Source organism: Coturnix japonica, chromosome 2, assembly GCF_054131305.1.
Source record: "Coturnix japonica strain WE chromosome 2, WE-NBRP24, whole genome shotgun sequence".
In the NCBI taxonomy this organism is placed as follows: Eukaryota; Metazoa; Chordata; class Aves; order Galliformes; family Phasianidae; genus Coturnix; species Coturnix japonica.
This window is the reverse complement of record NC_140664.1, coordinates 31,768,188-31,783,715: the sequence shown is the minus strand read 5'-3', so window position 1 is coordinate 31,783,715 and position 15,528 is coordinate 31,768,188. Positions and strand designations below refer to the sequence as shown.

The following is a 15,528-nucleotide window of genomic DNA, read 5'->3' as shown; positions in this document are numbered from 1 at the left end:
TTCATCTCAGCCTCCAAACACCAGAAGAAGCTGAGATACTCTGCAAAAAAAAAAGCAGGAAAACAGACGCAACACTTCAGAATAAGGCACTGTCCTGTTATTGAAAGGGGAGACTCCAGAGTGCAAGAACAAGGGTGTGACCAGAAGACATCTCTACACAGTAGGAGTTGGCCCCAATACATGAAAAAACAGGAGGCCTGGGGCTGCTCTTCTCTCCACCATGCTCCAATTGGCAGCAAAATAGCTGGCAGCCAATAGAGCAGTGTTGCAGGCATTTTGCACGCTCAGGTGAAGAGAAGAGCTCTCTTACTGCTGCATTTTGTAACATCCCCCAAATCTTCTGTCTGCTGTGCATCACAAAACAGATCCTTTAAGTACGAACTTCCGACATCCATCAGATATTGTTTTATTGCTATCCTGCTCTGCTGAGAACAAGCCGTTCAGCACTGCCCTGCCACTCCAAACTGCTCGTTAAGTATTTTGTTTGGAGATGACAGAAGTTAAATGAATTTTTGTTTCCATGTTACATACTGTCACATTAGGTGGAGGAAATGTCATTTATTTTTGCATGAATCCTCAACCATATGTGAAACAGTTTTAATGGAGTAGCAGAGAGAGAGAGACACAAGATAATGTAGGAAGCCACTGTTATTTATCTCTCTTTAACCAATAATATACAAAATGCAGCAGACAAAATTTTAATAATACTGATATTTGTTACAGTTTCCTCCTGTAGTTTTACCTCTGACTTGGAAGAACAGTAGGAAGCACAAGGAAGAGAGCAGATCATATTCCAAATTATAGAAAAACTATTCTATATCTGTTATCTGTGGAGGGAGAGATTAAGTTTATGCACCTACGACAGCAGAAGCCAATTCAGGGTCTTTCAACATGCATACCAGGATGACTCTGGATTCTAGACTTTGGTAGGCCCGAGATGCATTAACTAATCTGTCACTTGAAGCAAAAAAAAAACAAAAAAACAAGCAACAATATTTTTGATAACTTAAGAACAACATATTTAACTTTTTTTAGCACATTAGCAGAAAGCAGTCAGGAAAATAATCCTCATATTTTTCTATTATAGAACATCCTGTCTCTATCACTTGTCCCCTAGTAGGAGAAAGAAAATAAATACATTGTAAGAGTTATCTTGATAAGAGCATTAAAGAAACAATGCTACACCTGACTTGGTACCCCAAGCATAAATTCTCAGTGTAGTTGTTCACTGTTAATTTATAGATATACAGATACACACCTGTAAACACTGGTTTTTGAATGAGCCTGAAAAATAACTATTTTCTTATTAGTGACTCTGGGTCAAATTATGATCATTACAAGTAGTAATATCTTGAAAAATGCAGTTCTGTACCTATGAGCAGATATAGATTTTGCATTTGCATTACAATACTTTAATCTACGACCTTTGTCCTCTTATTACGATACTATTGAAATTAGGTTGTTGGAACAATGATGTGGCTACTAATTTATTCATTGCTTTTCCTTTTTTTTTTTTTTTTTTTTTTAACCTCGGGGTAGTAGAAAGGTCTGAAACTGATTTTAAATCAGATATTTTTTATCTGTTATAATGCTTTCCCTATGAATACAGGGGTTTCTTGAGTCTAGCAAAGACTCTAATTTTGTTCCCAGGTTAATATGCATACATACAAAAAAATTAGAACTTGGACCTTATAAACCTGGTTACCAATTAACCAGAGGTATGCCTTATTGGTTCCTAAAAACAGAATTTAAAATAATATATTGAAAAAAATAAGTGCATGCAATGCTATGTCGTTGCTTTTAACATTTCCATCCCCACCAGGCCTCCAGCAGTTTTTCAGTACAAGAAGAAACACAAATGATGACATTTCCATTTTGCATTTCATATCAACACACTAAGCTATACTTCCCAGTCTGCTTTCATACAGAAGTAAATCTAGAATAATTCCATTGCAGGCAATGATGCTATGGAAATTGCTGGGATAAGTGTACTGAATCATGTTTCTGCTACTTGACATTTGCATTATGTGTGGACAGAGGGAATGAAAAGGGAACAAAACTGAACCACTTCCTATTTCCTTCTACATTCAATACAGTCCCAGTCCCTTCTCAAAAATTGCATTTCCATAACCTACAGAATTTCCACACTTTCAGCATTCTGCATGTCAAACACTGATGTTCAAAATACCAGCACCTTAACTCTGATACAGCCTGTGTTAATATTTGCTTTCCCTGTCAAAAAATCTAAATGGAGAAATCTTCATCGTGCTAAGATTATGCCATAACTCACGCACATACAACATGCTTGAGTTAGAGGCGCTTGAAAGAGTTTTACATTGTCTGTTTTAACTTTATTTAACAACAGTCATACATTGTTCACATTAGCTCAGATTACGCATTTAATTTCCTTAAGTGCTACTTTTAAAATATAGCCATGCTTAATGTTGACGTCTAAATGGTACCATTTGTGCTTTGCTGTGAACACCTCATTAAAGCAAATGGAGCAGGTAAGGAGGGAGAGTATCTGCCTTTGTGGAGGCAAATGGGGAATTGCACGCCTTTGTTTGTCTGGAAATAGTTGAGCAGCACATTTTCAGCCTGTGTAAATTGATGTAGCTCCACAGATTCCTTTAGAGCTTCTCTGAGTTATATTAGTTACAGATAAGGCAGGGTTTCCAGTGAGCCCTGGATAACAGTATTCCCTATCGCTGAAAAGTCATTTAGGAGATGCCTCCAGAGCACTGTCTGTATATTAATTGGACATGGGAACACTTGAAAACAAGGACTACTTCTTTATCATCTTTCCAGTATCAAAGGTCAACCTTTTTTCCCTCTCCTCACTTGAATATCAAATCTATGACAATTTATTACAGTGAGGGGAAAAAAAAAAAAAAAAGTACTTTTAAAATTAAAGGAGGAAGTGGGGGAGATTAATTTTCCCTGAGTTGCCAAAATTCTCTCTTCACGTAAGCTTCGGAAGCCCTAAAATGTAAAAATACAGGAAAACTATTTGAGTTATTCACTGCCTTCAGTGAAATCAAGTACATATTCCAGTACTTCTACAGTTTTTTATAATGTGTACATTTTTAAGTATCATGGAGGAGAAAAGAAAGCAACTATAACTACAACAGCAACAACAACACAATCTACTGAATCAGACAGATCAAGAAGTAGCTCTAAACCAGCCCAAACACAGCTTCCCTCACTGTAGTATCTGCAGTATAATCAACGAACTACAGAGGAGATTTCATCTCTTTCCACTGCAGCAAACTATGTCTGTGATAGATTAGACAGATATTTTATCTTAAACGTGATTTAGCCATAGAGCTGTTGTCAGTCAGCTGCATAGCTTCCTAAAATCTGTATCGGTGTCATACCGCCCTACAAATTGCCTCATGCCTCCTCCTCTCTCACACCACTTTGTGACTGCCTTGCCAGCAGAGAATGCAGTGATATGTCATTAGGGTCTGAAAAATCCCTTGAAAACTTGGGATAAAAGGTGCCATGTAAGTACAAAGTATTATTATTATGATCTCACTGATGTCAAAGTGAGCCATAATAGGTTTTTTTTTCAGTTTGTTACTTAAAAGAGAAATAAAAATTAGCCAGTATTATATTCTTACTCTGTTTCCAAAACCAACAGAGGCCATAGAAGAATTTACAGCATTTTGCTTCAGCTGTTGGTTAACTCCTTTTGCCCCGAATATGAATCCAGGGTTACATACCATTTCTACTTGGCATGAGTTTTGGAAACAAGGAGTTAATGTGTACCATAGCAGCCATGGCTTTTACTGACAGCATATGTTCATTATGAGATGAACAGTTTAAACCAACTGAGTAAACAGGAACATTAATAGTAAAGGGGTGGCTATAATAACTTCAAAAAGCTTACTTTAATGCAATGTGAAATTGTACATTTGGGGAGGCTTTCAAGTTCATTTTTTTTCTAAGTAATTTGTGCATGAAAAAAAGTCTTAGAAACTTTTCTGAAGGTAAATAAACAAATTTGTCCTCCTACTTGGACTCGTTCCTCTAATCAATTACCTAAATGGATCATCCTCATTTTTTCACCTCCAAAAGTCAGCAGCAGAGGAGATTTAAAGAAGTGAAAGCAAAAGCTATTAGCTCTGTTTTGCAACTTTATTGATAGCACCAGTGACAAACCCATCTCACATCACCTGCTCCCACAGACCAATGCAAAGAGTCCCCACCTCCCCAGCCAGCTCAGGGAAACCCAGTGGTCAGCCAAACCGGGTTTCCACAGCAACACCCGTTTATGTTTCCCAGGCAACCAAGCTCCTCAAAATCGGGTGGCAATTGGCATGCAGAGTGGTTTGTGGACAGAAAAATCCATTTTCCCACTTCGCTGAAGTAGGAACCGTGCTTGCGGCAGAGGCAGGCAACCATACCACAGAGCAAGATGGAAGAGAAGAGGGCACTGAGAGACATGTGTAGGATGCAACTGCTTGTCCTGACTCAGCTCACATGTCTTTTTCCATCTCCTCTCACGGTTTAGCAGGATGCTAAAAATATTGCATTTCTGTTTGCAGTATTTTCTTCTTTGGTAATTTCATAGTTAGTTACCACTCCTACATTTCCATCTATTTTTAATGCTATCCCATACATATTTTGTGCCAGCTTTTTGAAAGCTGTGGTTTTTAACTACTGCAGTAACCCTAGAGAACTAAATCCTTCTGTCCACATTCAATTTTCAATTCAAGCAACACATTAGAACAGTTAAAAGAAGTTTTACCATAAGAAAACCATAAAAGTCAAATCCAGATTAACTTTATCACAAAAATCATTGATTTAGGTGGAGGGGACAATAGGCCTATGCCCATTATTCCAACAGACATGAGGACATAATTTGCTATGAGCTCTTTAATACAATGCCCTGTTGTTATTGACATTGACCTCGATTATTTTATCAATACTTGGCTTGCTGTCATCTGAGGACATTAGGAGAGGGGAGGGAGGAGAATAAGCCACATTTTCTAGGCAGAAATTCACCTCACTGCTGTCTTGGCAACTGTTTCCAGATTTGAGAAAATGAATATCTCAGTATTGTCACTGTCTAGGCTTTCTTGGACAGCCTTACAATGCTGTGAAGTTTAGTACTTCAAAGAGCATATTGGCAGTCAGTTTTGTCCCTGCAGATGACCAGAATTCCAGTAGTCCATCTGAGAATGAAAGCTGGAATTTCAAGTAGTTCTCAGTAACTGATTTTAATGTTAGGAAGGAACAACACCATACAAGATAAATAGCAGAACTTGTGAGATGAACCGACATCTCCAATTGCTCACTAGTGCCAGCCGGCAAGTCCAAAAATACTGTAAAATATTGTACAATTCTTCACATTGTAAAAAAAAATAAAAATAGTATAAGACAAACAGACTAACCTTGTCTTCTTTGGGCATGAGAAACGACCTTGGCTTTCAAAGGTAGCTACGCCCAAGTACCGCTGTAAGGTCTTGTTATAGAGTAGTCTGTGTCCCCTCTGCCCTCAGAAGCATTTAGAGAAGCTCCAGTCACAGAAGTCCATTTCATATTGACAGACAAAGCTAGAGAAAAAGATAATTATTGAGACTGTTATCAGGCACACAAGACAGAAGCAGGTAGATTTGGGGGTTATCCCCACATGTGATTGATATTTCATGCTACCAGAAATTAGTGACCTTCATAACTCCCAACCAACATGTAGGTCTGGGAGAAACTCATTCTAAATCACAAGAAGCTCCTCCTATAAATGGTATTATGAAGGTCAAAATTAGACTTCTGAGGTTCATCTGTGTTCAACCTTCTCTAGCAGCCACTGATGCAAAAATAATTGTATCAGGTACAAATAAAGAGTAGTATTCAACTCACAAGTTACAAGTAAGAAGAAAAAACATTCACCTTCTGTCAGAATGTTGTCATGCACTGACCAAAACTTAATTATCTTAGGTAAATTTAAGAAATATAAAGAAAATTTTTTATACAAATTTGAGAATTAGTGTCCTGGAAATTAACTATTAAAGCAATATTAACCATTGTTACAATATTTTTTTCACGTTGTGGGATCTTTTAAACAAGCAAAAAATTATAAAAAATCACCGACTGAACAAAAAAAGAGAACAACTCCAGTCACTACTCTGCCTCTTACTCCATCCTACCCATTTATTATATTTCAAGAGTCCCAGTTACTGAAGCTCTTGAGTAACTGTGAAAAGCTCTTACAGACATGATGTACTCCTTCCCTCCTCAGTACAAAATCATTGGTCCAAGTGTTGAAAGAAGCCCTAGAACATTACACATGGAAATTTTAAATAGTTAAAGAGACAGCTTGCTGATATTTGCACAGGGGTCTTCCCTTTGTATTCTGGGGCTTCCTGCAACAGCATGATGTAGGTCTGCCCACTTGCAGTCCAAGGGAATAAACAGTAAAGAAGCAGGAGGGCCAGAAGGGACAGAGAAAATAAAAATTATGGTCTATCTTATCATGATAATCTACCACAGTAGATTATGCAAGTCTTTAAGGCTAGGAAAATCAAGGCTATTGTTTTTATTTCAGCACATCTGCTTCTGAAAACAAACAAACAAATTAATAACTGAGCAAGAGAAAGGTTTTCCTTAAACAGCTGTTTGATTCTCTGTCCTTTTGATGATTCAGTGCCTCTGAGCCAGAGTAAATACCTGTCAGAATGGTATAGGTCTGATCTCATAAAAAATGCACATTGTGTTTGTAGTACAGCTTTCCCGGACTTCTTTACACTCTGTCCAAAATCGCTCTGTTAGCATGGCTAGAGGCTACTTTACTTCACTGAAATATTCTTATCTGAGACTGCCACTGAGAATGAGCTTCGTTTGCTCTTTGCACCATTCAGTTTGTATTGTTGCTACAAGTAGGAACCTCAGAATTGTAGAGTGGACAACTGCTGCTGTTTCTGTGTTATTTTATAATCCAACAGCTAGCAAGTGCTATCAAATCCCCACAGTGGAACTAGCAAACAAACAGAATTTACAAGGAGGACTTAAATTTGCAGTGGGCCTTTTCTTGAACCTTTTCCCCTAGCTTTATCCAGTTCCTCTCCACTGCTCATTGTTGACAATGTATGGTTCAGTAAGTTAGAATAGTTGAAAATCAGACATGAACTAGTACTGTCTGCACCCAGCAGTAAGTCCGGAATCACAGCACAACTTTACGTGGAAGGATGTTCCACTTCTCATGAAGAAAATTATTTTTTAGTTTTGTACACATTGACTACAAAGCCTGGTAATTTTGGACAGTGGTGAATCTGTGAGTTGAACTGATATCCTAATATTTCAACCTAAACTTGTACTGAGTCATATAGCCACCCTTAAAAGTATTTCTGGGAGAATTAATGGCTTAGAAGGCAGGACCAATTGGTCCTACATAAATGATGCTATGGAATATTCCTACATGGCTCTCACTGCTTTCTGTGTGATGATACTAGCTGACAAGGCCAATGAAGCAGAGAAAAAGAATTAAAAGTTTCTTTAGGAAGGTTAAAGAGTTGCTTGATAATTTGCTAGCATTTGTCCCTCAAACTCCTGAGAAAAAAGCCCCAGCATTGCTGAAATGGTTCCTCCTGTTTTTTGTTTTCTCAATGTCCTCAAAAGATTTTGTTCAGCTTAAACCAGACAGTTGTCTTAGCTCCCAAAATGACTAAATAATCCTCGAAGACAGAAGAAAAATAGCCAAAGGAATGCAGCAGCATACACTGTATCAATGAGTATTTTCCCGTGTACTCTCGGGTCTGTTTGAAGCATTTTCCTAAATGTGTTTGTAAAACAGACTTTTACAATTACAACTGCAGTTCTTATCTTGGCATAGTCAAACATCAGTGTTGCTTTAGAGAGGAACTACATAAAGTGCTTCACAACATGAGCTTGTTCAAGCTTGGTGAATGTGGATTCATGTAACATCAGCAAGAGAAAAATACACAAACCAATCCATCTGTGCTCACTACCTGTCCTTATCATGCTAACCAGAAGTGAGAAGGCTTGTTACTCTGCTTATTTTCAATTGCTGAGCTAAAGGTGGCATTTTCTGTTTTTTTTTCTTATTTTTAGTGTCCTTGTTTCTCTTCTTTTAATCTCTGTTTCTGATCAGTTGCCACACTGCAGTTCTCAGAGCAAGCCCCTGCTCCAGGGATAGTTTGGCTTGTTCCCCATTATATTATCCCCCTCTGGTAGCAGATGCTTCAGCTTCATCATACTCCTTTCCATATTTTTCCCAACACCAACCCAAGCTCCTTAATAAACAGGAAAAAGAGCTACATGCTGCCACTTCTGCATACCAGAGTGGAGTTCACTACAAAGTTACTGTGGTGGACCTGAGTGTCTGATATTTCCACTCCTTTTGTTCTTTTCTAGCATTCTGTTAAAGCTTGATTATGAGTGCTCGCAGACCTAGTGATTTTTGTCTCAGCACACTGTCAGGTTAAATCACTGGCAATGTCCTCTCACCAGGAGTTTGCAGTTCAAGGACTGCCTTTGGATAAGGCATTGCATGATTCAAATAAAAAATTCACATGCAAGTGTTTAGTACTGTAGTGACAAGGTGCTATTGTTGCCTGCATTTAGTGACCTTTTTTTATAAATGTGAAGGACTTGTTTTCAGAGAGAGAACAGTAAAGTATCACAAACACTCCTAAAATTATTGTTCTGAAAACTCACAGAACTACAGAATCACAGAATTGCAGGGGTTGGAAGGGGCCTCAAGAAATCATCTAGTCCAATCCCCCTGCTAAAGCGGGTACCTTACAATAGATCATATAAGTAGGCATTCAGATAAGTTGTGAATATTTCCATAGAAGGAGACACCACAGAGTCTCTGGACGACCTGTTCCAGTGCTCCGTGATCTTTACCATAAAGAAGTTCTTCCACATGTTAGTACAGAACTTCCTCTGCATAAGGTTTAGGCCATTACTCTTTGTCCATCACCACACACCACCAAGAAGAGCCTGGCATTATTTGTTTGTCTCCCATCTCCCCTTAGAAATTTATAAACATTTACTAGATTCCCTCTCAATCTTTTCTTTTCCTAAGCTGAACAGACACAGGTTACTCAGTTTTTCCTCATACAGGAGATGCTACAGGCACTCCACTGGACATCTCCTAGGAGATCCCCATCTTTTTTGAACTGGGGAGCCTAGAACTAGACACAGTAGTCCAAATGTGGCCTCACCAAGGCAGAGTAGAATGGGACGATCACCTTCTTCAACCTGCTGGCCACGTTCTTTTTAATACACCTCAGGATACCATTGGCCTTTTTGGCCACAAGGGCACACTTGCCGTCTCATGGCCAACCTGTTGTCCACCAAGACCCCAAAGTCCTTCCCTGCTGAGCTCATCTCCTAACCTGTACTGATGCATGCAGTTGTTCATCTCCAGGCGCAAGACTCTACATCACGGTCCTCCTTGACCAACCATTCTCCTTGCCCAGGTCTTGCTGAATGGTATCACAGCCTTCCAGTATAACAGCCACTCCTCCCAACTTTGTATCATCAGCAAAATTCCTAAGAGTGGACTCTATCCCTTCATCCAGGTAAAAATAAAGATATTGAACAAGACTGGATTCAGCACCAGTCCCTAGGGAACTGTGAGATTTTATTGCCTTCAAGGATAGCAATTCTCCTTCCCTGGACAAGCTATAGGAATGTATAACCACCTTCATGGTAAAGAAAACATCTTTATAAGGACTTCCACACATTCCAGCCTATGTCAGTTCCCTCCTGTGATATCACTGGACCTTCAAATTGAGTCTGGCTAACACTTCTCTGTGTTCTTCCATAAGGCCGTTGTAGACCCACTAAAAGCTTTTCTACTCAAGCTTTTCTGTATTAACACAGAACAAACTCACTTCTCAGTTTCTCCTCATGCATAAATGCCCCAGAATCAGGATCACCTTGATGGTCTTCACTGGACTCAGGCCATCTGTATATGATGTTATATGTTCTGTATATGAACATTCAGAGTGTAAAATTCCTAAAAGCAGACAAGATAATTTTGTTTGCTTCCCTTTTAGAGTTTCTAAAGGGTTGGAAGAAGCTGTGTCTGATCTACTACAGCAAAGTCCTGTAGACTTTTTGCCTCAGTTAAATGGCATTTTGTTGACCGAAAGAGTGGGAACCAACATGTGAAATCAGAGACAAAAATGGCTTTTAATTACAAAATGTGAAGCACGGTCTAAGTATTGCAGACAAAACACAGTTCAGGCAAACATTTCTGTTCTGAAGTAGAAAAAGATAGGAAGTAGCCTAATTATTTCCTTCGGTATTTTTTCACAATTTCACATACTAACAGTGGTGCTCTAACTACTACTTGGGGATTTTAAATTGATCCTATAATGGGATCTGATTGGAGGCAGCACCTTAAAGATCATTAAAGAATTCTGCCATTTGTTAAAGAATTAAAAACAATTTTATTACTGAGAACAGAATGCATTTTAACTCTGTAACTAGTACGTAATTCTTCTGAACAGGGTATTAATTAGTGCCTAATGGGATTTTTAGTTTTGTTTTGTGACAGATAGATACCACAGTAATCAGACCTTGACTGAGCAATCAAGTAACCAAAATTTATTACTACTAGTGTACTGATCACCAACCTGCCACAAAGAAAAGGAAAAAAAGAATAAGAAATAATAATTCATTAACCTAGTTTAGCTATTTTTTTACTTCTGATTTCTGAGTGCTTATGGGAAAGCAATAGTTCTCTGCTGTTCCTGGCAATTATACACAGGTATATATATTGGTGTTGAAAAACTCTTTCCGTAGTGTAGCTCAGATCTTTTAAATGGAATAACTACAACAAGGATTTTTCTCCTTTGTTTAAAAGAGTAAATTCTTTGGGGACTTGCTTTTTCTCTCTTCTTTCTTTGATTAGTATATCAGCAAAAGACTATGCTTCAAATGGAGATGCAGTAGATTCTTGCTCTAGAAGTACTACTTTAGATATAATTTTCTCAAGAGCAAACAGCATTTGCTGAAACACATAGGGAACCATGTTGCGTAAGCAAGATTGGCTATGTGTCCCGAAGATATAAAGCCCTGCGTAAACAGGAACAAAGACAATGCAGAAAAGATACATACTTGTATAAACATAGGTATAATCATATTTTCCATTCTCCTTGGCACTACTTTGTGGTATACTTTTTTCCCAATGTACCCTTCTTTGTTGCTTTTCTTCTGCTGAAAAGGTGAATTGTCAGTAGTTTCCTTAGTTGCAGTTGTGCTCTTGAGAAATATGGGAAAATCCCTCATTTCATAGAAGGTCATTACGTAACAGATAATAAGGTGGAGGAGCTGGGGGAGGGGGTGATCTGCATCAACTGGTGGCATAATCCCTAAGGGAAAACAGACTTTAGTTGAACAATCAGAAACTGGCTTGCTTTATGGTGTTTACACTGCTGCTTGCTAATGGATCACCATAAAGGAAGCAAAAGGACTCTTACACTATTGAGTATGCTATCATGGGAGTCTTCTGAGTGTGCCTTTTTTATTTGCTGCAGTCAGGTTAATGAGCTCACCAGCCCACTTGATGTCGAGGACTTTGTAACAAAGCAATCTCTCATTAAATGCTGCCTGGCACCGCTCTCTTGAAGCAAAGGGACATTCAGATTATTGAATGCCTTTGTATTCCTCATTCCTACCAGGCTATGGCGTCCAGCAGTGGCATCAGTCCCGCACACTTCCTGGCAGGCATCCAGTCATGCGCCTGCCCTCTTCAAACTGCATGGGCATTTGCCAATCTAAGCAGCACTAGTAGGCAAACAAGCATGGCACACGACTGCCTTGGCTGGCAGCCAGATGTGCAGCTGAACCATCTCCCTTCCCACTACTGTACGGAGCAGCACATTCCTTTCCTATTCTCTCCCATTCAGTTGATTTACATGTAGAAGTTTTGTTGCGATACAAAGGAATGTGCATTTATCTGCATTCTCTTTCTGCTTTAACACCTTTTTTTAGTCTCAGCAGTGCAGGTCATGAATTCATCTGTGCCTTTATTTAAATACCTCCTGGCTGACAGTTTCTTCAATGAAATGACCCCAGAGTGTTATCAGCTCCCTAGCAGGTGTGTGTCTTTATTCAGAATCTTGCAGGCAACAGTGCATCCTGGGTAAAGAGCAATCTAGGCATGATCCAGCTCTTCCCTACATTACTCATGAGATTTAATGGTTCACTGTCATGAAAGAGCTTACAAAGATTTCTTTTTTTTTTCATTTCTTTCTTCTTCTTCTTTTTTTTTTTTTTTTTTTTTTGTGTGTGTGTGTTTGGGGGGGGGGGGGGGGGGGTGAAGGCATGGGGAGGTGATTGGCTTTCCACAGGGCTCTGTGCCCTGAGATATTTTGACACAAACAGACAAAATGATAAAAAACGATTTTTTTGTGAAAGTCTTCATCTCATTCAAAATATATAGATATCCAGTCTAAAACAGTCAGTTGGTTTTAGTTTTAAGATACTAAAGAGATATTCAATAGTAATGTGGCTTTTCTGTGCACAGTTTCACTAGCAAACAGCCCTGTAAAGCATCATGTTTGCTGAACACGCACACATGCACTTTTTGTTCCTATCTAGTAGGTCTAACACTGAAGGAATCCTGAAAGTTTGGTTACTAGAGTGGTGAAGGAAAACTGCACTGACTAGAGATAAATTAATATCTGAAATAATTCAAGGAGAAGGTTAGTAAAAATGGAAGGAACTTCTTTCAAATGCCATCTTCTTTCAAATGCTGTCATATAATGTTTTAGAACTGTCATATCCCCTATTATGACAAGAGCACACTTTTCCTTACAGGGCTATTGCTTTCTGTCTTGTCCTGGTAGTGCCCAGAATTGTTTTCAAATCTCATACACCCTTCAAGGTTCAGAGTAGTCAGGGGACAGTTCTCTAGAGCACTCCTCTCTCCCACAATCAAATATCAGGTCTGATCACACCAGTACACACTCAGCCAAGATTTACCCCTAGTAGAAGTAATTTTTAACTCCTTCCAGCAGCGGACTGAGAAGATGTCCTAAACACATGATGTTTGTGAGCTCAGAAACAAATGATAGGACTCCTCTTCCATTTCTTGGGAAAGCATTTGGAAAATGTAAAATTTCTCATTTGCCCATTGACAAAGAGACATAAAAAGACAATAAAGATGACAGGAAAAGATTTCACTCTGAACTAAGTCAAGTAGGCTTTGCTGGAGCAGAATCCATTTTGTTCCTGCTTCCATTGAAATTAGCAAGCAAGCTCTTATTGACTTAGTGAACAGGCTCGTGATTCACAAATTTGGCTAATCCACTCATATTTTCAATATGAGATTTTGAAAAGGTCACAGAATGCAGAGTCAAGACTGTTGTCCCCAGAAGGAGTTTGGCTTGAGATCAGGCAAAGATAATAAAAACAGTTGCATAGCTTTTCAGTATTCAGTGCATGCCAGTTGTATTGACTGATAAGGCAAGATGATGCTGAGCTTAAGAATATGGGAAGGTCTTATTTATTTTCAACCCTCTCTATTCTGCCTTTACAAAACTGGTGACTTTTAATAGGAAGAGCACTGGCTTGGCTCAGTACCAAAAATCCCAATTATGTGTGCTTTATTTTACCGTGTAAGATACGTATTTAAAAACAGCAATATTTAGAATGCACTGTGGAATTTAATGACAATGAAAGAGGGTGAACATTATTGGAAAATATATATGTACTGCTGAAATATTCAGCAAGCTATTGGAGACTGTGATTCTTTCATATGCAAAAAAAAAATAAAAAATCATTTTGAAACAATTCACTCATTTATATTATATTTAATATATACATGTTTACATATATATACATATTTAATTTATACATATATAAATGAGTGAATCATTTTAGCTCTGGATTGTGGGATTTATTTTGCCTTTTCTATTTTTTGTTTATTTGTTTGTTTTTCCCATGGCATGTTTCCTCCAGTAGTTCCTCTGGAAGCTGAATATATTTTTAACTAGTTTCTAGGAAAAAATGACTCCATCTTTCAGTTGCAACAAATGAAACTCATTTTTATAAAGTTTCATATATTTTCTGTGTTTTATTTGCACTCTACTCACCCAATTGGTCAAATACGTCTTGGCCCACTCTACAGTGTAGCCATGTTGGATTTATCTCAGTCTGTCACGTTCCTTTCTCCTTTCCTCCCTCCAGCTTGAGCATCAGTTCTGTCCATTCAAAGAGACTAAATATTAACCATGGCAAAAATATTCTAGTAAATATCTTTAGATCACCGGCACCCAGAATCTCAGAAGACATTTAAGATCACAGCTTCCTTTCATCTCCTTCTCTAGATGAGACTCCAAGTTTTATATGCAGGATAATTTATAGATAATATTCTGTAGAGAGCAAACATAGTCTCAAATCCCATACAACAATAATTTTACACACCTTTTGCTACTCCTTCCCACTTTACATGCTAAGGGAAGGATACATTTTTGAGGCCAGCTTGAGCTGTCACCATTTCCTGCACTAGTTCCTAGTATGGCACAGGCCTAGGTGCTTCACCTCTCAACACCCCCTGCACCGCAATCAGTACTGCATCAGGCACTGAATACGTGATGGCCTCTTCTCCCCTGCCTTCAAGGAACAGCATGGTTTCTATTCCTAGGTCCATTAACTTCTCAAAAAAAATAAAATAAAATAAAAAAATAAAAAAATAAAAAAAAAATAAAAAACCTACTTTCATCTTCCCTGTTTCCAGGCAGTTTCAGCTCCTTATTGAAATCAGTGAGGATGGGCACAGGACTGTTTTGGCTTGACCCCTCATGATGCTAAGCTCAGGATTCTGTCTAGAAGGGAAGTACTCAGGGGTGCTCAGGAGCCATTCAAGATTGTTCCCTTCCCTGGCACTCACTCCTTTTGCTCTGTGAATGCAACTCAGGGACATCAAGGCCTTTGACAGCAAAGGAGCGGTAAGCAACATGAGCTCACTGCAGTGGCCAGCTATGGATGGTGTCTACAGAGCACACAATTTTTACCACCTGAACCTGATGGTATTTCTTATGTTTGCAAGTAGGTTTTTTTGTTTGCTTGTTTGTTTTTTTCTCACCTAATTTTCCAAACGAATTGCCTTGGCTTTCAAAGTACAATAAAACCCGCAGAATGCATATTTTTATCCTCATGGTTCCAAGACTTTGTTCTGTTATTTGCAGATTTGTAATGCTTCTATTTCCACAAAGAAATACTATCAAGCAAAAAGTTATTTACAGAGCAGGCAGATTATGTTTTTATTTCATCAGCTATCTTAGAAGATTAATTAAGAAATAGAGTGGGGAAATTGGAATCAAGAAAAATAGGAAGCACGCTTATTAGCAGCCCTTTTGTTTGCTTTTCTAATTGCTTCCTTGAAACACTTTGTCTCCACTATTGCAGCCAACAGAAGCCTTCATGTAGCTGTGACTCAGGTGAATGTCATTTAATTTGGTAAGCACCAGTGAGCACGTGGGGCTTTCTGCAGCTCAGGGTGATGCTGAGCTCAGCAAACATCCCACAACACCAGAATGCTAT

At 38.6% G+C, this 15,528-nt stretch overlaps 1 long non-coding RNA gene across 1 annotated transcript in view; it reads right to left on the bottom strand.

Annotated features, from left to right (window-relative positions):
• The window catches only part of LOC146761759 (uncharacterized), a 130,408-nt gene that overhangs the window by 83,850 nt on the left and 31,030 nt on the right, over positions 1-15,528 (bottom strand). Inside the window, exon 2 of the long non-coding RNA XR_014942520.1 lies at positions 5,400-5,561. This is a non-coding gene — a long non-coding RNA (uncharacterized LOC146761759). The remainder of the gene's footprint in view (positions 1-5,399; positions 5,562-15,528) is intronic.